The following is a 25,584-nucleotide window of genomic DNA, read 5'->3' on the forward strand; positions in this document are numbered from 1 at the left end:
GTACCTCTCAAAACTCCACACATTCTCTCTATGAATCAGAAGCTCCTTCCCCTTTAGGTCATCTAACTCTGAGCTGGGAATTTCCTAAAGAGAATCCATTAGGAAACTAACCGGCCCTTAAGAAAAGGCAGCTGAGGACTACCCCGGTGGCTCAGTGGTGAAGAATCTGCCTGCCAATGCAGGAGACACAAGTTCCATCCCTGATCTGGGAAGATCCCACATGCTGTGGAGCAACTAAGCCTGTGCTCTAGAGCCCGAGAGCCACAACTACTGAAATGCACATGCCCTAAAGTCCGTGCTCCACCAGAGAGGCCACTGCAGTGAGAAGCCCGCACACTGTAGTTAGAGAAAAGCCTGCGCAGCATCGAAGACCCAGCACAGCCAAAAATAAATGAGTAAAATTATTTAAAACCTTTTTTTTAGAAAGGAAGATAGAAAAGAAGAAAAGGCAGCTGCCCAGAAAGGTCAAGTTTCCCTGGAATTTTGTATTCCCACTCCATGTGGGGGCCAGGAAGGCACATATTTAGCCTCAAGAGGCCAGAGGAAGGGAGTGTGGATTCTCCACATACTGCTGTCCAAGAGCTTTGGAATCAGACTGTGTTCCAGTCCCACATCCTTACCCACTTCCCCACTGGTTGTGGGACCTTTTAGGGACGTAAATAATTTGTGCCCATTTTTGCAGTCTACCACAGCATGGCAAATAGAGAACAGAAGATGGCAGAAATCTTTTGCAAGTGACTTTGCATTTCTTCCGTCATGAGATTTCTATTTCCCTTTCCTTGAATCTGGGTTGTCCTTGTGACTTGCTTGACCAGTGGAGCACAGTGGGGTAACAATATGACGATTCTGAGCCTGGCCCTCCCTCACTCTGGGGACGCCTGCAGTTGCTCTGAGAACAAGCCAGGGCTGGCCAGCTGGGGGATGAGAGCCTCCATGGGCAGCCTAGAACTCTTCCATCTGAGCCATACTAGGCCAGCCCATCCCCAGCCAATAATGCAGCTGATTGCAAATGTATGAGTGGTCCCACTTCAAATCAGCCAGTCTACCTCACTGAGCCCAGCCCAAACTGCTGATCCACAGAATCAGAATCAGAAGCCAAGTAAATTGATGTTTAGCTTTGGTTTCTGTTTTATCACCTTAACCCTTTTTAAGTGTATGCTTCAATATAACTAGGCACCTTGTGTATCAGATCTCTAGAACTTTTTCATCTTGTAAAACTAAAACTTGCAAAATCCATAAACAACTCCCAATCCGCCCTGCCTCAGCCCCTGGCAACTACCGTTCTACTTTCTGCATGAATTTGACATCTTGATGTGTCTCCTGTAAGTGAAAGTGGTATTTGTCTTTTTGTGTCTAGCTTATTTCACTTTGTGTTACGTCCTCAAGCATAATATTCTGTTTTGATGTTGTCTTAAGCTGCTAAATTTTGAAATAGTTTGTTACTCAGCAAAAGATTACTGATAAACATACCTTCTTCATTATTCATACACTCACCTTTTTTCTTCTGTTGTTGATCAAAAATATTTTTCTACAAGTTGTCAAACATTCTGTATCTGTTCTTTTAATGGTTATTTTTTTTAACTGTTTTGTGCTTAAATTGTTGACACCCATTTTTTAAAATTTATTTATTTTTAATTGAAGGATAATTGCTTTACAGTATTGTCTTGGTTCCTACCAAACATCAATTTGAATCAGTCATAGGTGACATCCATTATTAAATGTGTTTTCATAAAATACCTAAAGTTAACAGTCTATACATCCTGGAATGTGAAGTCAAGTGGGCCTTAGAAAGCATCACTACGAACAAAGCTAGTGAAGGTAATGGAATTCCAGTTGCACTATTTCAAATGCTGAAAGATGATGCCGTGAAAGTGCTGCACTCAATATGCCAGCAAATTTGGAAAACTCAGCAGTGGCCACAGGACTGTAAAAGGTCAGTTTTCATTCTAATCCCAAAGAAAGGCAATGTCAAAGAATGCTCAAACTACCACACAATTACACTCATCTCACATGCTAGCAAAGTAATGCTCAAAATTCTCCAAGCCAGACTTCAGCAATACATGAACTGTGAACTTCCAGATGTTCAAACTGGTTTTAGAAAAGGCAGAGGAACCAGAGATCAAATTGCCAACATCCACTGGATCATGGAAAAAGCAAGAGTTCCAGAAAAACATCTATCTCTGCTTTATTGACTATGCCAAAGCCTTTGACTGTGTGGATCACAATAAACTGTGGAAAATTCTGAAAGTGATGGGAATACCAGACCACCTGATCTGCCTCTTGAGAAATCTGTATGCAGGTCAGGAAGCAACAGTTAGAACTGGACATGGAGCAACAGATTGGTTCCAAATAGGAAAAGGGGTACCTCAAGGCTGTATATTGTCACCCTGCTTATTTAACTTCTATGCAGAGTACATCATGAGAAACGCTGGGCTGGAAGAAGCACAAGCTGGAATCAAGATTTCTGGGAGAAATATCAATAACCTCAGATATGCAGATGATACCACTCTTATGGCAGAAAGTGAAGAGGAACTAAAAAGCCTCTTGATGAAAGTGAGAGAGGAGAGTGAAAAAGTTGGCTTAAAGCTCACATTCAGAAAACAAAGATCATGGCATCTGGTCCCATCACTTCATGGGAAATAGACGGGGAAACAGTGGAAACAGTGTCAGACTTTATTTTTTGGGGCTCCAAATCACTGCAGATGGTGACTGCAGCCATGAAATTAAAAGACGCTTACTCCTTGGAAGGAAAGTTATGACCAACCTAGACAGCATATTGAAAAGCAGAGCTATTACCTTGCCAACAAAGGTCTGTCTAGTCAAGGCTATGGTTTTTCCTGTGGTCATGTATGGATGTGAGAGTTGGACTGTGAAGAAGGCTGAGCGCCGAAGAATTGATGCTTTTGAACTGTGGTGTTGGAGAAGACTCTTGAGAGTCCGTTGGACTGCAAGGAGATCCAACCAGTCCATTCTGAAGGAGATCAGCCCTGGGATTTCTTTGGAAGGACTGATGCTAAAGCTGAAACTCCAGTACTTTGGCCACCTCATGCGAAGAGTTGACTCATTGGAAAAGACTCTGATGCTGGGAGGGATTGGGGGCAGGAGGAGAAGGGGACGACAGAGGATGAGATGGCTGGATGGCATCACTGACTCGATGGACGTGAGTTTGAGTGAACTCTGGGAGTTGGTGATGGACAGGGAGGCCTGGCATGCTGTGATTCATGGGCTCGCAAAGAGTCGGACACAACTGAGCGACTGAACTGAACTGAACTGAAAGGAAAGACAAAGAAATTTGGCATTTTCCTGATTTTCTTCTACACACACACATATACAGATGCACACACTTTTAGATTTGAATTATGTTTCCAGTTTGTTATTTAAAATAATTCTTTACTATAACTAGTTAAAAATTATCAGCATGTGTTATGTTGCCTCCCCTCTGCTTCACATAACCCACAACTTCCTTCTGACTTCACTTTTCTCCTTGTTGGAATTCATCTTTAGTTAGTTCTGTGACTGACTAACGGAGGGTCTGTGAGTAGCATCTTTCCTGCTTTCTTATGTACCTGTTATAGTTTTATTTATTTCATCCTGAAATTTGAATAATGGTATAGAATCCTACATTCCAAGTTACTTCTGATTGGTATATTAAAGCCATTCCTACACTTTTTTTTTTCTTGCATCCAGTGGAGCTGATGAGAAGTCTCATGTTCATTTGAGTCTCATCTGTTTTTAGGTAATTTATCTTTGGGGGCAGGAGTGTCACTCTTACAATTTCCATAACTCTAGTAGACAGATGTTTGTACTTTTGAATCTAGTCTCCATGTCACTTAACTTTTCTTTCATATGTTCCATCTCTTTTTCTCTCTGTACTGTTTTCTGAAAATTTATTTCTGAAAAATGAAAATTTATAAATTTACGTTTATGCTTCAGCAAACTTAAAAAAAAATTCAACAGTGATCTGGTTCTTATTTATAAGCTAGTTGATTCTTTTTCATAAACGCCTCGTTTGGCTTCATAACTTCCTATTATTGTAGAATGGGATTTTCTCCTTTATCCCTGATGCTCCTGCTCGTGTCCTTAATTCACAGTCCTTTTCTGACTGCTCAGTCGTCTGCCTCCTAGGTGACATTCCTGATCTGTGGAGCTGGCTGTCATGCTTCTGCGGTGCTGATGTTCTCAGCTGCTGGATGACTCTTGGTGGATGCTCACGTCTGAGGCAATCCTTCAGCTACATAATGTGACCATAACTGGCTCCTTCTTCCTGTGTGACTTTCATTTGTTTTCTTCCTTTAAGAATTCCTGTCTGTTTCTATTGCTCAGGACATTCTCTTCATTGCTTTCTAATATACTTCCATTTTAATTAACTTATAAGTCTTTTTTGACCATTTCCAGGGTTTGATGAAAGATGGTGAGATTTCAGTGCTCGCTTAGTCTCTGCCAGAAAAACACATTTTTTGGCACATTGCTAATGAGCATTTAGCAAAAGTATGATCCCCCCCCCACAACAAGGCTTGAGATGGGGAGCCCCCTTTGGGAGTCTCTGGTGTGGTCCCAGCTGCCCCTTCACTAATCAGTCCCCAGAATCCAGGAAGGACCAGCCACACTCTGAATAAGGTCCTGATGACTCCCAAGAGACGACCCAGGGGAGAGCAGGGCAGCCCTCAGCAGAGCTGTTCCAGTGCCTCCTCTGTAGCCTCTTGTTTCCTCTCTGTATCCACAACAACCTCTGTTGTGCTTTTTCCTCCTTTTCCCTCACGCCCAGAAAATTCTCCCTGTAATGGCTAAAACACTGGGTTATAGTACTTTTGTGAAACTACTGGTTTTAACAAAAGGAGGATTTATTGGAAGAATCTTGGAGAAGAACATGGTGAGCCACCAACCAGAAAAGGTCAGAGTAAGCTGAGCCTGAACAACTGGCACCAGCAAATGGAGTGCTGTGGGCTCCTCTCTCTAAATCATTATTTCTTCTCCCTGCATGCCTGCTTCACCCTGTCCCCCAGGAAAACCGGCTCCCCTGCCCCTCAGGCCGTATGTCCACAGGACAGACCACCTGCCACCAAGGGCTTCAGAGTTGACCATGTCACAGCTTCAGCTGTCCAGAGAGCCTCATTCTACTGTCTCTAGATCTGAAATTCTAAGTCCCATAGGAGACCTCGCTGGTTTGCCCTGAGTGGACAGCTGTGGCTACGTGGAGATGCACAGCTTGGACTCCCCTTCAAGGAAGAACTTGTTGCTTCTGCAAGGAGGATAGTTAGCTGTCAGCCTCCAGATGCTAGTCCTTGCATGCCAAAGTCATGTTCTTCTTGGGGTGGCCCCAACCAATGACGGTGGCCCCACAAGGCTGTGGTAGAAAGGTTTCTCCTTCCTTTCCCCTTTACAGCCTTACTCTCCAACAGACCATTTGCCTCCCTAACTCTGTTCCTGCTTCTGTGAGAACCCAATGGCCCAGCCCTTGGCCATTGTCTGAGCTCAAGGGGTCAGACAAAAAATAGTTGCACAAAATAATTGTTCTCATGGAGAACACATGCTTGGAGAAGGGGATTGTCCAGAGGAGAAGATGCCCAGGACTCTGCTTCTCCTGCAACCTCCAGGTCTGGATTTTTAATTACTTTTCTTCCAATTTTATTGAGATATAATTAATGTACAGCACTGTATAAGTTTAAGGTGTATAGCATCATGGTTTGACTTGCATACATCAGGAAATAATCACCGCAATAAGTTTTGTGAACACCCATTATCTCATATAGATACAAAATATAAGAAGTAGAAAAAAATTTCCTGGTGATGAGAACTCCTAGGATTTTGTTCTTTTAGCAATTTTTGTGTACAATGTACGGCAATGTTAATTGTACTTATCATATTGTACATTACATTCCTCATACTTATATATCTTATAACTGGAAGTTTGTACCTTTTGTTTATCCAGCATTGTTTATATCTTTTGGCTATTGTAAATAATGCTACTATGAACATTAGTGTACAGATAATCTCTTTGAGTTGTTACTTTCAACTCATTTGGGTATATACCCAGATCATATAATTAGTTCTATTTTTAACTTTTTCAGGAGCTGCCAGACTGTTCTCTATAATGGCCACACCATTTTACATTCCTACCAACTACCACCCTTTTGCACTATGAACACACTTCCTGTCACTGAACTGTGTACCTGCCAATGGTTTTGATGATAACGTTTATGCGAATGTTTATTTTACCACAACTTCTTCACATCCTCACCAACGCATGCTATTTTTCTGGTTTTATTGATAGTAGAGTATAAGGTGGCTGGCCTGTGTTTTATTGGGATGGGCACCCAACCATCCCCACTGACAGGTGGGGCTGTGTCCTGGAGTCTCAGGACCAAGGCCCTCACTCACTCAGCTTCCAGGAGTGTTGCCTGTTGACAGCCCTTGGAGGGACTGCCTCCTTCCAATGGGGTGGACCACAGCCAATGAGCACCTGCGACTGAGGCCGAAGACCCGCCTCCTTGCCTAACCTGGAGGGCCATCCCAGCTCCGGAGCCCCGCTGAGGTCTCAGCTATAACTAGATCACAGCTCAACATCACCCTTTGGCCAATCTGGCTTCCCTCCCTCCAGTTCTTGAGGCCAAAGGGACTCAATAAAGGACTGCATCAATCTGGTACGGAGCCAAGTTTGAGAACCACTGCTTTAAACGCTGGAGCCCTTTCAATCAGACTGTCAGGGCCCCAGCCAAGAGTGAGCCTGATGAGCAGCAGTGAGGCTGCCCACGCTTACGCTCTGGGCTTTGGGCTCCGTATTGAGATCTACCCCGACTCAGCGGACACTCCTTCTACAAGTGGCCCCAGGACCTGGCCAGTTCAGGCTCTGGGAGGCACTGACTGACTTGTCTACACTTCCGTTCTCTGAGGACCTTCACCTCTGCCGTGACCACCAGAAGCTTCACGGGACACAGGTTTCTCCCCGATACTGACCTCAGTCTTGGTTCCTGCAGGTCAGTGCATTCCACACCCCACGCCCTGTTTATGCTCCTCCCTGGGAGGAGTGTTCTTCCGGTTCTGGCAAACCCCCTACCTGTCCTTGCTCTAGCTCAAGAGACTCCCCTTCAAGAAATCTTTCCTGGCACTTCCTTGGTTGTCCAGTGGTTAAGACTCTGCACTTCCACTGCAGGGGACATGGGTTCGATCCCTAGTTGGAGAGCTAAGATCCCACATGGGAAAAAAAAAACTTTCCTGACTTCTCTCACCGCCACCTTGATAGAATAGAAGGCCCTCCCCTTTTGTACCCCTCCACAGCCCCAGTATTCATTGGAAAGACTGATGCTGAAGATGAAGCTCCAATACTTTGGCCACCTAATGTGAAGAGCTGGCTCATTGGAAAAGACCCTGATGCTTGCAAAGACTGAGAGCAGGAGGAGAAGGAGGTGGCAGAGGATGAGATGGTTAGAGAACATCACCGACTCAATGCACATGAATCTGAGCAAACTCTGGGAGATGGTGGAGGACAGGGAAGCCTGGCATGCTGCGGTCCATGGGGTTGCAAAGAATCAGACATGATTTAGTAACTGAACAACAATAATAACAGCCCCTGAACTTCTTATACTGGATGTGCCAGTCCCCCCAACTAGACCAGACACCCCTTGAAGGCAGGGCTTATACGTGCTTCTCTCTGAGTTTGTTGAGCCCAGCCAGCACCTGGCACAGAGCAGGCATCAGTGAGTGTCATACAGAAGGGATGGGCCCGGCTTGGCCTTGGAAACACTAGATTTGCCTGATCTTGTTCCAGTAACGCTTAGACCTCTAGGAGGTGTTGGTTCTATTGAAGATGAACACTGCTCCCACACCCCCTAATCCAAGGGGCCTGGTTCTGATCAACCATGACTGCCCACCAGCCAAGATGAAAGCAATCTAGGTAGCAGGGTGGGCGAGGAAAGGGCCCAAAATATAAGGAGGCTTCGATCCCAGGTGCCCTCCTGCACCTGCACCCTCCGAGAGGGAGGCCTCTTCACATTTTGCTCCCTGGGCACCTCGCCTGCCTCGCCCTAGTCCCAACTCTGCCTGGTAACAATAACAACAATAACAATGGCCACACCTGACAGATGTGAAGCAGTTACTACGTGCGGGGCACTGAGCTAGTCATTTTGCAGGTATTGCTCATTAATCCACACAACACGCCATGTGATGGGAACCTCATGTCTCCATCTTACAAATGAGAATATCAAGGCTGGGTGATGCAAAGCTGGCACAGACATTTGCTCCCAGCCTGACCTAGCACCTTGTAACGCTGCCCTGGAGAGGGAGCCCTTTTCTCCACACCTCCACCCCCTGGGCCTCTGCACATGCTGTGCTGTACAGAGCCCTCCTGTACCAAGGAAGCACTACTGGTGCCCTGTTTCCCTAAATCACAGCAGCCCTGGGTACTATGGTTCTCCTCACCTTTTAAAATATATTTATTTTCTTTTTAGCTGTGTTTGGCCTTAGTTGCCGCAGGCCAGCTTCCCTCTAGTCTTGGCATGCCGGCTCCAGAGTACGCGGGGCTCAGTAGTTGCCCAGTGCCTACGCTAGGTTGCTCCCAGGCATATGGAATCTTAGCTCCTCAACCAGGGATCGAACCCACATCCCCTGCACTGGAAGGCAGATTCTTAACCACTGGACCACTGAGGAAGTCCTGGTTCTCCTTGCCTTACAGGTGAAGACACTGAATCTCAGAAGTATGGCACCCCACTCCCTCCAACCACCCTGGGTGTCCATGGCAGAGCCAGGCAGGGTACCCCCCTCCTGCCTCCTCCCAGGACTCCTCTGTGAGACCTTCAGCCAACATGCACCTCATCGGGTATTTATGGTTTTGCCCGTAAAAGGACAAGCCATCCCGATAAGATAGAAACGTTTTATGGGGCAACAAAAATATAGATAAAATTTTATAGTGCAAATCAGGAGGAGGAAAGTATTAAGTTCCACAAACACCTTTAAATTTTAAACAGCCCCCTTTGCAGGGTCCCTGGAGCCAAACTTAAATAATGGATCAGAAAGGGGATAAATCTCCCCAGTCCCCTGTGTGACAGTGGAAAAGGCCTGATCGACAAACAGACAGGAAGGGGGTGCGGGCAGCCGCCTGGTGCAGGGCTGGGCCCTGGCGGGCCGCAGTGCGGGCAGAGAGCCTTGTCTTTATTGTACTTATAAAATATACATGGCCCTTTATTGAATTGCCTGCTGTCGAAATCTGCAAGAATGTTATTGCCTTTTACTGTCCTGGAGAGAAGCAGAGCAGCAACATCTGTGTAATTTCATAAGATGCAGGAGCCATAAATCTGATTGTGCCGGATATAAGATCGATCGTAAAAAGTCACGCATTGAACAGAGATCAGGGGTGCCAGGAAGCAGTAGGAGTTGGCGTGCAGTTTGGTGGGAGGGTGCTGCCCTCACCCCCACCATGCTCAGTCCCAGGGGTCTGGCCAGCAGGTGCTTTGGAGAGGCAAGACCCTCTGTGTGGGGTCAGAGTCTCCCTGGAGTCCCGGGCTTCAGCGGGGAGGAGACACCACCCGGGGTTCAAATGCTCCCAGGTACAGCTATGGCGTGTTGAACCCATAGGAGAGGAACAAGAGCTGGAAGGTGGGGGCGGGGCAGGATTCACTGTCCTTGATCCCTAAGAGGGAAACAAGGATGTAGACACACAGTCACTGCCGACAGCAGGGACACAAAGACACAACCGAGACACACGCTCCAACCCCTGTCCCAACTCCCCTTGACCACCACCCACAATGACCCAGTTGCCTGGTCCTTCCTTTCTATCACAGCTTCCTTTGTATCTTCATTTAACAGCATGATTATTGTGAATATATACATTGAGATTTGAGATGGAGACAACGAATAAAACCCCTCTCTCTCCTGCTGAGCTTGGAGCCAATAAGAAATAAGGCACAGGGACACCCATCTGATATCAGCTACATTGTTCCTCACGTCGCTAAGTGACCCAGAGGGCTTCCTTGTGCCCCTTCTGAACTGAATTGCCCCTTCTGCTTGCAGGCTGCCCCCTGCAGGGGCAGAGCCTTCTGGGGAAGCCTTCGCTACCCCTGTTAGAGGCAATCAGCACTGCAGTCTCCCTGCACATCTATGGAGTCGAGAGAGCCCAGCAGGGGCTGGGTGGCACCTCCTCAGTTCCTGCCCCAAAATGCATGGATCAAGCCTCACCTCCTTTGCGGGGGAATCAGCGAGGGGTGCAGAGAGAGGCCAGGGATGCTCCTTGTGGAAATGTGAGTCCACAGAGCAATACGAGTACCTCCGTTCCTGGCCTCTCTTCTGAGATGAAATCCCAGGAACTCATAGGAAAATGTGAAAAGATGGGAAAGGTATGCATGGGGCTCTGGGCTCTCTGAATGCCTGGAAATTACTTTTGCCTGTTGATCACAGCTGCTTTTGCCCTGCAATTGCGCGAGGAGGGGAGAGGTTTCGAAGGGCAGCTGATACAGAGGTAGGAGTTGGTTGCTCCCAAATAGGCAGTCTTCCAACAGCACGCTCTCAGCTATGCATTGTTGCATAACAAATTACCCCAAAATTTAGGGGCTTGAAATAAGAACATTTGTTATCGCATAGCTTCATGTAGGTCTGGAATCTTGGGTCTTCCGATTCGGGGTCTCTCACAGGCTGCAGTCAAGATGTTGGCTGCAGATGCAGTCATCTCGTGGCTCAACTGGTGAAGAATCTACTTCCAAGCTCACTCGTGTGGTTGTCGGCAGAATTCAGTTTTTCATGGTCTGTTAGCCAGAGGCTGTCTCTAGTTTCTTGTCCCATGGGCCTCGCCAGCATGGCAGCTTGCTCTATCAAAGGGTACAAGCTGAGAAGACAATAGAGACCACCAGCAAGATGAAAGTCACAGTCCTTGTAGTCCAGTCACAGGAGTGACATCTCATCATTCTGCCATATTCTGTTCCTTAGGAGCAAGTCTCACTCAAGGAGAGGGGTTACAAGGGCATGAAGACCCCAAGGCAGGTATCACCAGCAGCCAGGTCAGAAGCTGCCAATCACAAACACTCTTTGCAGAAGCTCCTTTTCCCTAGGCACAACTAGGACTCAGAAGGACCCCTGAGGCTTGGGTTTCAAAGCATACTGCAATGACAAAGCAGGCATGAGGAGAGCAGAGGGCGAGAGCACCCAAAGGTAACTGCAACCGGGACCAGAAACATGAGGCCATGAATTCAAGAGTGGGACGTTTTACATGAAAGCCTGACTTCTACCTATAGGGGTGGATGGTGTAGTGGGACTGTTCTTGGCTAACTCACCAGCCATTGCCAATCCCATTTTCTCTTGCCACCTTCCACAATAAGCCAATAAAGCTGTTATTCTCTTTTCCAGCCTCCTTTGCATCTGGGATAGCCTTTCAGAATTCTGACCAATGACATGTAAATATTCTGGGTAGCATCTGGATAAGAAGTAGCTCATGTCATCCACCTTCCCCTCCTCCCCGCCTGGGATACAGGCATGTTACCTGGAGTAGTTGCAGCCACCTTGTTGACTATTAGATGGTAACCTTAAGGCAAGAAAAGCTCACCTACTAAGAATGTTGAATTAGGACTTCCCTGGTGGTCTAGTGGTTAAGAATCCACCTGCTGGGGACACCAGTCTGATTCCTGATCCAGGAAGATTCCACACACTGCAGGGCAACTAAACCCATGCCCCACAACAAAAGCCACTGCAAAGAGAAGCCTGCACACCACAGCAAAGAGTAACCCCTTTTTGCTGATAGAAAAAGCCCACCCACAGCAAGGAAGACCCAGCACAGACCAAAATAAATAAATATTTTTAAAAAACAATATTGAATCAGAAAGAACTTTGCAGGCATCACTGATCATTGGGCCAACCACTACAAGCAGCCACCTTTCTCCAGACTTCTTTGTACAGGAGAAAATAAACTCCTATTAGTTGGAGCCAGCATTCGCTGGGTTTTCTGTTACCTAGCCAGACAGATGCATCTTCTATCTGGCTGAAAATGGCAGCCATAAAAAAAATTCAGCTTTGTAACAGATCTGTCCTTGTGTGATGAGATGCAGTGCACTCGTTTACAGATGCAGAAGGGCAGAGAGAGATGAAAAAAAAAGTCTAAAGGAACGCCATCCAATTTGGCAGGAGTGTGAGGAAATGGTCACTCTAATGTACTGTTGGTGGAAGTATAAACTGGTTTGGCCTTATTAGTGGGTAATTTAGCTATATCTATTATACTATAAAATGCATAAACTCTCTGACCTAGAAACCTCATTTCTATAAATCTATCCTACAGAAATAATCACATGCATGGGTAACGTGATAAGCATAAGAATGTTTGCTATAACATTGCTTCTAGTAGCAAAAAGTGGACGCAATCTCTAGTCCCGTCAGCAAGCACTGAGCTAAATTATGACCAAAGTCTGTGCCATCCCGTATGTTCGCCACCGGTCCTGTGTGGTTACTCAGCATTTGAAATGGGACTAGTCCAAATTGAGATGTGATGTCAGTGTAATATACAGGATGGGTTTCAAAGACTTGGTATTTTAAAATAACATAAAATATCTCATTAATAATTGTGTAGTGTTTTCACGTTGAATTGATATTATTTTGGACCTACTGGATTAAGTAAAATATATTATCAAAATTAATTCTACTTGCCTAATTTTCTTTTTTTCAGTGTGACTACCAGAAAAATTTATTTTACGTGTGTGACTCATATTTCTACTAGATAGCTCTATTTTAAACGTAGACAGAATACCATGCAGCTTTTAAAAGAGCGAGATAGAGAGGGATATTCATTTGGGAAAATGCCTACAATGTATAGCTAAGTCGATAAAGAATGTGTACAACTAGAAAATTGGTGTGATCTCAGTTTAGGAAAAGAAAGCGAGTGAGTGTTATGCGTGTAGACAAAATTCCTGAAGGACATAACCACTAACGGTGGTTACCTTGGAGTGAGACTGGGGTCTGGCTTCTTATTTTTTAGACTTCTGTTATTTGATTTTGTCACACCAAGCATGTATGTCTTCTGTAACTGAAATGATTTTCAATGAAAAAGAGAGAAGGGGAACAGCAGTAATGTGGCAGCTGCCACATTTTGGTTACAGAAGCTTGCACATTAGAAACCAGATTTCTTTTTTTTTTTTTCTTTAAAAATTTTTTTAAATTTTATCTTAAATTAACTTATTTATTTTAATTGGAGACTAATTACTTTACAATATTGTGGTGGTTTTTGCCATACGTCAACATGAATCAGCCATGGATGTACATGTGTCCCCCCATCCTGAACCCCCCTCCTACCTCCCTCCCCACCCCATCCCTCTGGGTTGTCCCAGTGCACCAGCTTTGAGTGCCCTGATTCATGCATCAAACTTGCACTGGTCATCTATTTTACATATGGTAGTGTACATGTTTCAATGCTATTCTCTCAAATTATCTCCCCTCTCACCTTCTGAACAATGCAGAGGGTTTGATCAGGGCAAAGAACTATATAAAAGCCAAGTGGGAGGAGGGGGCGGCCCCAGGGAACGAGAACTCAAAGGACAAAGCCAGCAGGGGTGAGACACCATGGCAGCAAACTGGTTGCACCTGGCCTATTTGTGAAGTATTTTGGACATCTTCCCTGACCTCTGAGTACCTGGGGTGGGAAGCCACCACCAACCCATCTCAAGGGGACGCAAGATGTGAGTGTTCTGAGCACTGCTTTTTGGTAAAGCTGCATGCAGTTCACCATGTCAGTGGTCTCAATTAAGACCCATTTGTGAATAAGAGAACCCCACTTCCCAGCACCTTAGGAGAAATGGGAGTTGTTGATGTTGTGGGGTCTCTCTTATCTGGTGGTCTCCTGACTGCTTGGTTTATATCTGCTCCTGTTGCTTGTATAGCCATGGATCCTTGGTCGAATTTCTCAACCTCAGTTTTATCATCCATTATATGGGGAGATTAATAGTTCCTACTTCTTACTTTCACTTCAGAGGGCCAAGTTAGACTTCTGGTCAGGGAACTAGACCATGCAAGTCTCGCCCCCCCCCCAAAAAAAACATGACCAATTATTTCCAATTATTCAATTCTCCTATGAAAAGACAAAGATTTTCAATTTGAGTTAAAAAGAAAAATCTAGCTCTATTCTTGGCTCAGTTATCTCTTGGTGGTGACAAGCCACCCCCAAATGTAGTGGCTTAAAGCAACAATGACTTGTTATTGGGTTGGCCCAAAAGCTCATTCCATTTTCCCCCCTATGATAGCTCTCGTAGCGCTTGTGCTGTCTCCTCAGTTCAGTCCAGTTCAGTTCAGTCACTCAGTTGTGTCTGACTCTTTGCAACCCCCAGGGACTGCCATACACCAGGCTTCCCTGTTCATCACCAACTCTGGGAGCTTGCTTTAACTCATGTCTATCGAGTCAGTGATGCCATCCAACCATCTCATCCTCTGTTGTCCCCTTCTACTCCTGCCTTCAATCTTTCCCAGCATCAGGGTCTTTTACAATGAGTCAGTTCTTTGCAGGTGGCCAAATATTGGAGCTTGAGCTTTAGCATCAGTCCTTCCAGTGAATATTCAGGATTGATTTCCTTTAGAATTGACTGGTTTGATCTCCTTGCAGTCCAAGGGACTCTCAAGAGTCTTCTCCAATGCCACAGTTCAAAAGGATCAATTCTTCAGCACTCAGCTTTCTTTATGGTCCAGCTCTCACATCCACACATGACTACTGGAAAAACCATAGCTTTGATTAGAAAGACCTATGTCAGCAAATTAATGCCTCTGCTTTTTAATATGCCATCTAGGTTGGTCATAACTTTTCTTCCAAGGAGCAAGCGTCTTTTAATTTCATGGCTGCAGTCACCATCTACAGTGATTTTGGAGCCCAAGAAAATAAAGTCTGTCACTCTTTCCATTGTTTCCCCATCTATTTGCCATGAACTCAGTCATGTCCAACTCTTTGCTACCCCATGGACTATGGCCCACCAGGCTCCATGAGATTCTCGAGGCAAGAATACTGGAATGGGTTGCCATTCCCTCCTTCAGGGGATCTTCCCAACCCAGGGATTGAATGTGAGTCTCCTGCATCTCCTGCATTGGTAGGTGGATTCTTTACAGCTGAGTCACCAGGGAAGCTCTCTGACATCCTAGACCAGCAGAAATATAGTAGAGTATGAACTGAAGAGATCGTGGGGCAAGTGAAATGAACCACCACCAACCACACCAAAGGTTGGTCTTCATTCAAAGAAGGTGATGTTGTATATATGATGGGATTGGAAGGGAGTCTTCTATTATGAGTTCCTTCCAGAAAACCAAACTATTAATTTCATCAAGTACCACTCCCAATTAGACCAACTGAAAGCAGCATTTGACAAAAAGTATCTGGAATTAGTCAACAGAAAATGCACTTTCTTCCATCAAGATAACACAAGACTGCACATTTCTTCGATGACCAGGCAAAAACTGCTATAGCTTGGCTAGGAAGTTCTGAGTCACCAAACATTGCATCTGCAGATTTGCGTTTATCTTTACAAAATTCTCTTAATGGAAAAAAACTGCAATTCCCAGGAAGAGTGTAAAAGGCACCTGGAACAATTCTTTGCTCAAAAAAATTAAAATTTTAAGATGGAAATATGAAGCAACCTGAAAAATGGCAGAAGATAGTGGAACAAAAGGTGAATACATTGTTCAATAAAGTTCTTGGTGAAAATGAAAAATATGTCTTTTATTTTTACTTAAACATCAAAGGAACTTTTGGGACTTTTCTCACAGGTCTGTGGGTCAGGAGTGGGAACAGGGCTTTGGCTGAGGTCTTCTGCTCCAGGGAGGCATGGACTGGGGTCACTCACTCAGCTGCATTCTGCAGGTGACTGGGCTGGACTGGTCAGTCCAAGAAGACTTCGCTCACGTGTGTGGTTGCTCAGTGCTTGTCTCTGTCTTCAAGTGTGCTTTATCATTTAATATTATAGACTGAAGTTCTTTCAATATGGCTACTGGCTTCCCCCAAACACAAATGGAAGTTTTCTGACATCTTAAAGGATAGATTTGGAACTGACACGACGTTGCTTCCTCTGCTTTCTACTGGTGAAGGCAAGATACAAGCCATCCATATTCAACAAGAGGAGAAACAGATCCCACCATCTGGTGGGTGGAGGGACATTTGCCTATAAGGAAGGAAAGAACTCATGGTTGCCATCTTTGGCCATCTCTTTGGCCAATTGTGCTTTACAAGAAACCCATCAAAAGTTTAAAAATGAGGAAAGATTTAAGATAGATACACATATTTCAGGAAAATTCAAATAGAATGAAGAGAGGGTGGTAATGTTCTTATTTTTAAAGGCATAATTCAAGAGGGAAAAGCATTAAATGGAACTGAGGAATACTTTTCAACTGATGAAATGTACAAGCATTAAGAAAATGTAATAATGGCTATTTATGAACACTCACGTGGATCATTTTATTTAATCTCACAACAATTCTGGAAGGTAAATGCTATTCTTTGCTTCATTTCACAGATGAGAAATCTTAGGCTTAGAAAAATTAAGTAAATCAGCCACACCTACATTTTATGTAAGAGAAAGAAACAAGATTGGAACCCAGGTAATATAACACCAGAGTTTCTGCTCTTAATCACTGAGTGATGGATTGATTATAAATCTGAATCTAACATCTGGACAAATAACCTCAAAAGAATATATAGAGCAAAACCTGAAATATGAGGAGATTTCACAAATCTGCAACCAGATTAGGAGGTTTTAAAACAACCATCTCAGAATTTAACAGATCAAATATTTTAAAGATCATACAGACAACCTAAGTAATAAAATTAACAAGATTGTCTTAATAAATCTAGATAGAATTTGAAAAGGGAATACCTTTTTTTCCCAAATGCTCACACAGCATAAAGACAAATTGATTAAGTAATGAGTCACAAAGTAAACCTCAATAAATTCCAAACAGTAGAGACTACAATCTCTACAAATCAATAATAAAAAGACAAATGACCAAGTAGAAAAATGGGCAAGAGATAAGAAGGGACAATTTACAAATGAGGATATATAAATGGCCCGATAGAGATGCTCAAACTTCAGTAGCAAACATGGAAGTTGAAATCAAAGCAACAAGATACTATTTTCTTTCACCCAACAGAATGGGAAAAAAATTTTAAATTGAATATCAGTTGTCGGTAAGATGACAGGGAAGGATTTTATATAGTGTTCAGTTCAGTTCAGTTGCTCAGTCATGTCTGACTCCTTGTGACCCCATGAACTGTAGCATGCCAGGCCTCCCTGTCCATCACCAATTCCTGGAGTCCACCCAAGTCCACTCCCATTGAGTCGGTGATGCCATGCAACCATCTCATCCTCTGTCGTCCCCTTCTCCTCCTGCCCTCAATCTTTCCCAGCATCAGGGTCATTTCCAATGAGTCAGCTCTTTGCATCAGGTGGCCAAAGGATTGGAGTTTCAGCTTCAACATCAGTCCTTCCAATAAACACCCAGGACTGATATACTTTAGGATGAACTGGTTGGATCTCCTTGTAGTCCAAGGGACCCTCAAGAGTCTTCTCCAACACCACAGTTCAAAAGCATCAATTCTTTAGTGCTCAGCTTTATTTATAGTTCAACTCTCACGTCCATACATGACCACTGGAAAAACCATAGTCTTGACTAGATGGACCTTTGTTGACAAAGTAATGTCTCTGCTTTTTAATATGCTGTCTAGGTTGGTCATAACCTTCCTTTCAAGGAGTAAGTGTCTTTTAATTTCATGGCTGCAATCACCATCTGCAGTGATTTGGAGCCCAGAAAAATAAAGTCAGCCACTGTTTCCCCATCTATTTTCCATGAAGTGATGGGACCAGATGCCATGATCTTAGTTTTCTGAATGTCGAGCTTTAAGCCAACTTTTTCACTCTCCTCTTTCACTTTCATCAAGAGGCTCTTTAGTTTTTCTTCACTTTCTGCCATAAGGCTGGTGTCATCTGCATATCTGAGGTTATTGAGATTTCTCCCAGAAATCTTGATTCCAGCTTGTCCTTCCTCCAGCCCAGCGTTTCTCATGATGTACTCTGCATAGAAGTTAAATAAGCAGGGTGACAATATACAGCCTTGAGGTACTCCTTTTCCTATTTGGAACCAGTCTGTTGTTCCATGTCCAGTTCCAACTGTTGCTTCCTGACCTGCATGTAGGTTTCTCAAGAGGCAGGTCAGGTGGTCTGGTATTCCCATGTCTTTCAGAATTTTCCACAGTTTATTGTGATCCACACAGTCAAAGGTTTTGGCATAGTCAATAAAGCAGAAATAGATGTTTTTCTGGAACTCTCTTGCTTTTTCGATGATCCAGAGGATATTGGCAATTTGACTTCTGGTTCCTCTGCCTTTTCTAAAACCAGCTTGAACATCTGGAATTTCACAGTTCACGTATTGCTGAAGCCTGGCTTGGAGAATTTTAAGCATTACTTTACTAGCGAATGAGATGAGTGCAATTGTGCAGTAGTTTGAACATTCGTTGGCACTACCTTTCTTGGGATTGGAATGAAAACTGACCTTTTCCAGTCCTGTGGCCACTGCTGAGTTTTCCAAATTTGCTGGTATACTGAGTGCAGCACTTTCACGGCATCATCTTTCAGGATTTGAAATAGCTCAACTGGAATTCCATCACCTCCACTAGCTTTGTTTGTAGTGATGCTTCCTAAGGCCCACTTGACTTCACATTCCAGGATGTCTGGCTCTAGGTCAGTGATCACACCATCATGATTATCTGGATCATGAAGATCTTTTTTGTATAGTTCTTCTGTGTATTCTTGTCACCTCTTCTTAATATCTTCTGCTTCTGTTAGGTCCATACCATTTCTGTCCTTTATTGAGCCCATCTCTGCATGAAATGTTCCCTTGGTATCTCTAATTTTCTTGAAGAGATCTCTAGTCTTTCCCATTCTATTGTTTTCCTCTATTTCTTTGCATTGATCACTTGGAAGGCTTTCTTATCTCTCCTTGCTATTGTTTGGAACTCTGCATTCAAATGGGTATATCTTTCCTTTTCTCCTTTGCTTTTTGCTTCCCTTCTTTTCACAGCTTTTTGTAAGGCCTCCTCAGACAGCCATTTTACTTTTTTCATTTCTTTTTCTTGGGGATGGTCTTGGATGAATGTAAATGAATGTGTACTCAGTTACTCAGTCATGTCCAACTCTTTGCAGTCCCATGGACTGTATCCCATCAGGCTCCTCTGCCCATGGAATTCTCCAGGCAAGAATACTGGAGTGGGGTGCCATTTCCTACTTCAGGGCATCTTCCTGAGTCAGGGATTGAACCAATGTCTCTTGGATCTCCTGCATTTGCAGGCAGATTCTTTACCATAAGAGCCACCTGGGAAGCCCATAAAGGATACAGCCATTGTAAAAAACAAATTGAGGGATTTCTCTGGTGGTCCAGTGCTTAAGACTTTGCCTTCCAATGCAGGGGGTGCAGGTTCAATCCGTGGTCTGGAAGCTAAGATCCCACATGTCTTGTGGCCACAAAATCAAAAACAAAGCAGAAGCAACATTGTAGCAAATTCAATAGAGACTTTAAAAATGGTCCACATTAAAAAAAAAAAAACAACCTTTAAAAAAGGAACAATTTGGAAGTGTCAATTAATAATTTAATTGATTTAATTATTAATTATTGCTGGGTGGACTATTTCAGCCAGCAACTCAATTTTAAAAATCTTCACTGGACTTCTGGTGCTGGTGGAGATCAGTTAAGTCACCACAGCCCATCAGTCTTCAGCTAAAAGATCTAGTATATGTGTCCTCACTCACGTCAGACTCTCTGCAACCTTTGGATGTAGCCCGCCAGGCTCCTCTTATCCATGGGCTTTTTGAAGGAAGAATATTGGAGTGGGTTGCCATTTCCTCCTTCAGGGGTTCTTCCCAACTCAGGGATCAAACCTACATCTCTTGTGTCTCCTCACTGCAGGCAGATTCTTTACCCACTGAGCCATAGGGGAAGCCCAAAAGGTATGGACAAAATACAAAGTCAACAGCCTGAGGACTCTGAAAATAGCAAGTGGGTTGGCAAGGGGAACCAAAACTCATAGGAAGCCTCTTACGGAGTAGGTTTCCAGGGTTCTTGTCCTCTTCTACATCCAGCTTTCACCTGAGGGTAACCCCAATACCAAACAGAGCAGCAGCTGCAGGCAGCAAAAACTCAAGAGAAACCCGTTTTCCTGGACAGAGAATTGGAGAAAGAGGCCTCTGTGAGCTAGAATGCGGGGTATCTTTTTTTCTATTTCCTCTCTTCAACCTGTCCAAAGAGTGAAGCAGTCACAAAGCTGCACTGTGGTGCAGACCTGGTGGCATTGCCACCTAAAATCCCAAGAGAAAATCCACCTTTCTTGCCAGTTGAACCACAAACGGGGCTTTTACGGTTTAAGGAGTCTGGGGAAATTCCCATTATTTTTTCTCCGTCTCTTCTCTCTCCGCCTTGCTCTGAAGGTGGCCCAGGTCATATGGAGCAGTGTGACAGCACAGGTAACTGAAATGTTAGAGAAAGTCCATTAGGAGAAGACAGCTCTAAACATATTAGTTAAAAGAAGACATTGTCAGATTGGATTGAACACACATACTCATGCAAGGCACAACTACATGCCGTCAACAAGAAACTCACATGGGTAGGTTAAAAGTAAAAGGAGAGAAAAAGTTATATCACCAGCAAACACTGATCAAAAGACAACTAGCGTAGCTATATTAATATCAGACAAAGTAGATTTCAGAACAAGAAATATTGCCAGAATAAAGAAGGATATTACATAATAATGAAAAGATTAATCCATCAAAAGAATATAAAAATCCTAAATGTGCATGCACAGAGCAACAGAGCTTCAAGATGCATGAAGTAAAAACTGAAAGAACTAAAATGAGAAGTGGAGCGATTCCCTGTTACTATTGGTGAGGTGGCTCAGACGGTAAAGAATCTGCCTGCGATACAGGAGACCGGGGTTTGATCCCTGGGTCGGGACGATCCCCTGGAGAAGGGCATGGCAACCCACTCCAGCATTCTTGCCTGGAGAATCCCATGGACAGAAGGGCCTGGTGGGCTACAGTCCAGGGGGTTGCAAAGAGTTGGACACAACTGAGCGACTCTTTTACTTCTCAGTAAACCATAGAAAAAATAAAAAATTAGCAAGGATATAAAAGATCTATCACTATCACTCAGTGCTGCTTGACATTTACAGAACTCTGTGCAAAAAGAACATAATTCACAGTCTTTTAATTTCACATGGAACGTTCACCAAGATAAAACATTTGGCGTCATAAAATTAACCTTAACAAATTTTAAGCATCAAGATCCTATAATGTTCTCTGACCATAACATAAACTCAAAATAACACAAAAAAATTTTTTTCAAGTCCTCAAATATTTTGAAATTAAATAACACAGTTCTAAATAACCTATGGCTGAAGGAGGAAATATCTTTGAAGGAAAATTTTATTTAATATTTTGAATACTATTTTTATTGAATTTTAATAAAATGAAAATACAACATATAAATATTTGTGGGAGAATGGTGACTGCCAGGGGTTAAGGGGGAGGGGAAAGGAGGAGTTGGGAAAATGGGCATCAAGTTTCAGTTCTCAGCTGAACACAAAAACATTCTAGAACTCTGCAGTGCAACAATACTAAGCCAGCTTTTTCACTCTCCTCTTTCACCTTCATCAAGAGCCTCTTTAGTTCCTCTTCACTTTCAGCCATTAGCGTGGTATGATCTGCATATCTGAGGTTATTGATATTTCTCCCTGCAATCTTGATTCCAGCTTGTGCTTTTTCCAGCCCAGCATTTCGCATGATGTACTCTGCATATAAGTTAAATAAGCTGGGTGACAATATACAGCCTTGATGTACTCCTTTCCCAATTTGGAACCAGTCTGTCGTCCCACGTCTGCTTCTGTTGCTTCTTGACCTGCATACAGGTTTCTCAGGAGGCAGGTAAGGTGGTCTGGTATTTCCAACTCTTAAAGAATTTTCCACTGTTTGTTTTGATCCACACAGTCAAAGGCTTTAGCATAGTCAATGAAGCAGAAGTAGGTGTTTTTCTGGAATTCTTTTGCTTTTTCTATGATCCAATGAATGTTGGCAATTTGATCTCTGGTTCCTCTGCCTTTTCTAAATCCAGCTTGAACATATGGAAGTTCTCGGTTCACGTACGGTTGAAGACTAGCTTGAAGGACTTTGAGCATTACTTTGCAAACATGTGAAATGAGTGTGATTGTGCAGTAGTTTCAACATTCCTTGGCATTGCCTTTCTTTGGGATTGGAATGAAAACTGACTTTTTTCAGTCCTGTGGCCACTGCTGAGTTTTCCAAATTTGCTGACATATTGAGGGCAGCACTTTAGCAGTATCATCTTTTAGGATTTGAAATAGCTCAGCTGGAATTCCATCACCTCCACTCGCTTTGTTTGCAGTGATGCTTCCTAAGGCCCACTTGACTTCACACTCCAGGATGTTTGGCTCTAGGTGAGTGATCACACCATCATGTTTATCTGGGTCATTAAGAACTAAAGAGCCTCTTGATGAAAGTGAAAGAGGAGAGCGAAAAAGCTGGCTTAAAAGTTAACATTCAGAAAATTAAGATCATGGCATCCAGTCCTATCACTTTGTGGCAAATAGATGGGGAAACAATAGAAACAGTGACAGACTTTATTTTCTTGGGCTCCAAAATCACTGCAGATGGTGACTGCAGCCATGAAATTAAAAGACACTTGCTCCTTGGAATAAAAGCTATGACCGACCTAGACAGCATATTAAAAAGCAGAGACATTACTTTGCTGACAAAGGTCTGTCTATAAGTCAGCAAGAGAAAGATAAATATCATATACTAAGGCATATATATGGAATCTAGAAAAATGGTACTGAAGAATTTATTTGCAGGCCAGCAATTGAGAAACAGACACACAGAATAGACCTATGGACATGGGGAGAGGGGAGGAGAGGGTGAGATGTATACTGAGAGTAACATGGAAACTTACATTACCATATGTAAAATAGATAGCCAATGGGAATGTGCTGTATGTCTCAGGAAACTCAAGCAGGGGCTCTGTATCAGCCTAGAGGGGTGAAATGGGGAGGGAGGTAGCAGGGAGGTTCAAAAGGGAGGGGATATATGTATGCCTATGGCTGATATATGTACACTATGGCTGTATATATGTATCAGTTCAGTTCAGTTGCTCAGTTGTGTCCGACTCTTTGTGACCCCATGAACCGCAGCATGCCAGGCCTCCCTGTCCATCACCAATTCCTGGAATCTACCCAAACCCATGTCTATCGAGTCGGTGATGCCATCCAACCATCTCATCCTCTGTCGTCCCCTTCTCCTCCTGCCCTCAATCTTTCCCAGCATCAGGGTCTTTTCAAATGAGTCAGCTCTTTGCATCAGGTGGCCAAAGGATTGGAGTTTCAGCTTCAACATCAGTCCTTCCAATGAACACCCAGGACTGATCTCCTTTAGGATGGACTGGTTGGATCTCCTTGCAGTCCAAGAGACCCTCAAGAGTCTTTTCCAACACCACAGTTCAAAAGCATTAATTCTTCGGCACTCAGGTTTCTTTATAGTCCAACTCTCACATCCATACATGACTATTGGAAAAACCATAGCCTTGACTAGACGGACCTTTGTTGGCAAAGTAATGTCTCTGCCTTTTAATATGCTGTCTAGGTTGGTCATGGAGAAGGCAATGGCATCCCACTCCAGTATTCTTGCCTGGAAAATGCTATGGATGGGGGAGTCTGGTAGGCTGCAGTCCACAGGGTCGCAAAGAGTCGGACATGATTGAAGCAAATTGGTGGCGGCAGCAGCAGCAGGTTGGTCATAACTTTCCTTCCAAGGAGTAAGCGTCTTTTAATTTCATGGCTGCAGTCACCATCTGCAGTGATTTTGGAGCCAAAAAAAATAAAGTCAGCCACTGTTTCCACTGTTTCCCCATCTTCATTTGCCATGAAGTGATGGGGCCGGATACCATGATCTTAGTTTTGTGAATGTTGAACTTTAAGCCAGCTTTTTCACTCTCCTCTTTCACTTTCATCAAGAGACTCTTTAGTTCCTCTTCACTTTCTGCCATAATAAGGGTGGTGTCATCTGCATATCTGAGGTTATTGATATTTCTCCTGGCAATCTTGATTTCAGCTTGTGCTTCATCCAGCCCAGCGTTTCTCATGATGTACTCTGCATATAAGTTAAATAAGCAGGGTGACAAGATACAGCCTTGACAGGCTGAGCTACCTCCCTGTTAGTTGTTTGGTCTGAGGCAACCCAGTCCTGAAGTCTGCAGGCTTTTATGGTAGGGCTATTGGAGACCTCCAAAAGGACTTATGCCGATATACACCTCCCAGAACTGCTGCTGCCAGCGCCCCATCCCTGAGGCAGGCCGCTACCAACCCATACCTCCACGGAAAACCCTCAAACACTCACAGGCAGGTGTGGCTCAGTCTCTTGTGGGGTCACTGATCCTTTCTCCTGGGTCCTGGTGGGCACAAAGTTTTGTTTGTGCCCTCCAAGAGTCTCTGTTTCCCCCAGTCCTGCAGAAGTGCTATAATCAAATCTCTCTATCCTTCAAAGTCAGATTCGCTAGGGGTTCCCAGTCCATGGGATTCTCCAGGCAAGAATACTGGAGTGGGTAGCCATTCCTTTTTCAGGGGATCTTCCCAACCCAAGTATTGAACCTAGGTCTCCCGCATTGTATTCAGATTCTTTACCACCTGAGCCACCAGGGAAGTCCCTCCTAGGTAAACATGACAATTGTTTCAGGCAAATACAAATGGTTCAAATTGACTCTATAGGAAGAAACAAGAAAAGACTAATACTGTAGCAAGTAAGTTTAAGGTAATTGTCAAAGGCCCTAGAACCAAATGGTTTTACAGATGAATTAGCAAACACTTTAGGAATAGCTACTGCCTAAATTCTTTAAAAATTTTTCAAGTCACTGAAATGCACTAAAATATATGGAAAATTTTCAGTTTGCTTTATGAGGCTTGCATAATCCTGATACCAAAAGCAAATAAAGCACAAAAATTTCACCTACATATAAAAATTCTAAATAATATATCAAGAAATAGAATCAAGTAAAAATTGATATTGCATTCCAAGGTTTATTCTTGGAAAGCAAGTTTGGTTTAATTTAAGAGTGTGGGTTTGGGAGGCAAACTGCCAAATTCTGAGTCTAGCTTCATCACTTTCCAGGGTTTGGCGAGGTGACCTGGGTAAGTGATGTAACCTTTCTGATTCTTTTCTGGTTTGTAAAATGTAAATGACAATATCTAATTCAGAATTTAGCCAAGTATTTGGTACAATGTAAGCACTCAACAATGGCTAGATACTAGTATTAATTTTAAAGTGATTTTTAAGAAAACCCTTGATGATGCAATTGGCAGTTGGCTTGAGCTCTCCACTCAGTTCAAGTTCTCAAACAGGGGTCAAACCAAATGTCTTAATTTCTGAGTGAAAGGAGTGGAGAGGAAGACAGAGGGCAGGACACTCAAGCAGCAGTCCCTGTGTTCCCAGTACTCTCCTGGCCCAATCTCCCTAGATTGGTTTAACAAGTTTAATATCAAACCTGGAGCATTCCTAGAATTGCTGCTCCTATCCTAAAAGTCTCAGCCAACCACAGAACTCAGAA

Source organism: Bubalus kerabau, chromosome 11 (genome assembly GCF_029407905.1).
Source record: "Bubalus kerabau isolate K-KA32 ecotype Philippines breed swamp buffalo chromosome 11, PCC_UOA_SB_1v2, whole genome shotgun sequence".
Taxonomy (NCBI): domain Eukaryota; kingdom Metazoa; phylum Chordata; class Mammalia; order Artiodactyla; family Bovidae; genus Bubalus; species Bubalus kerabau.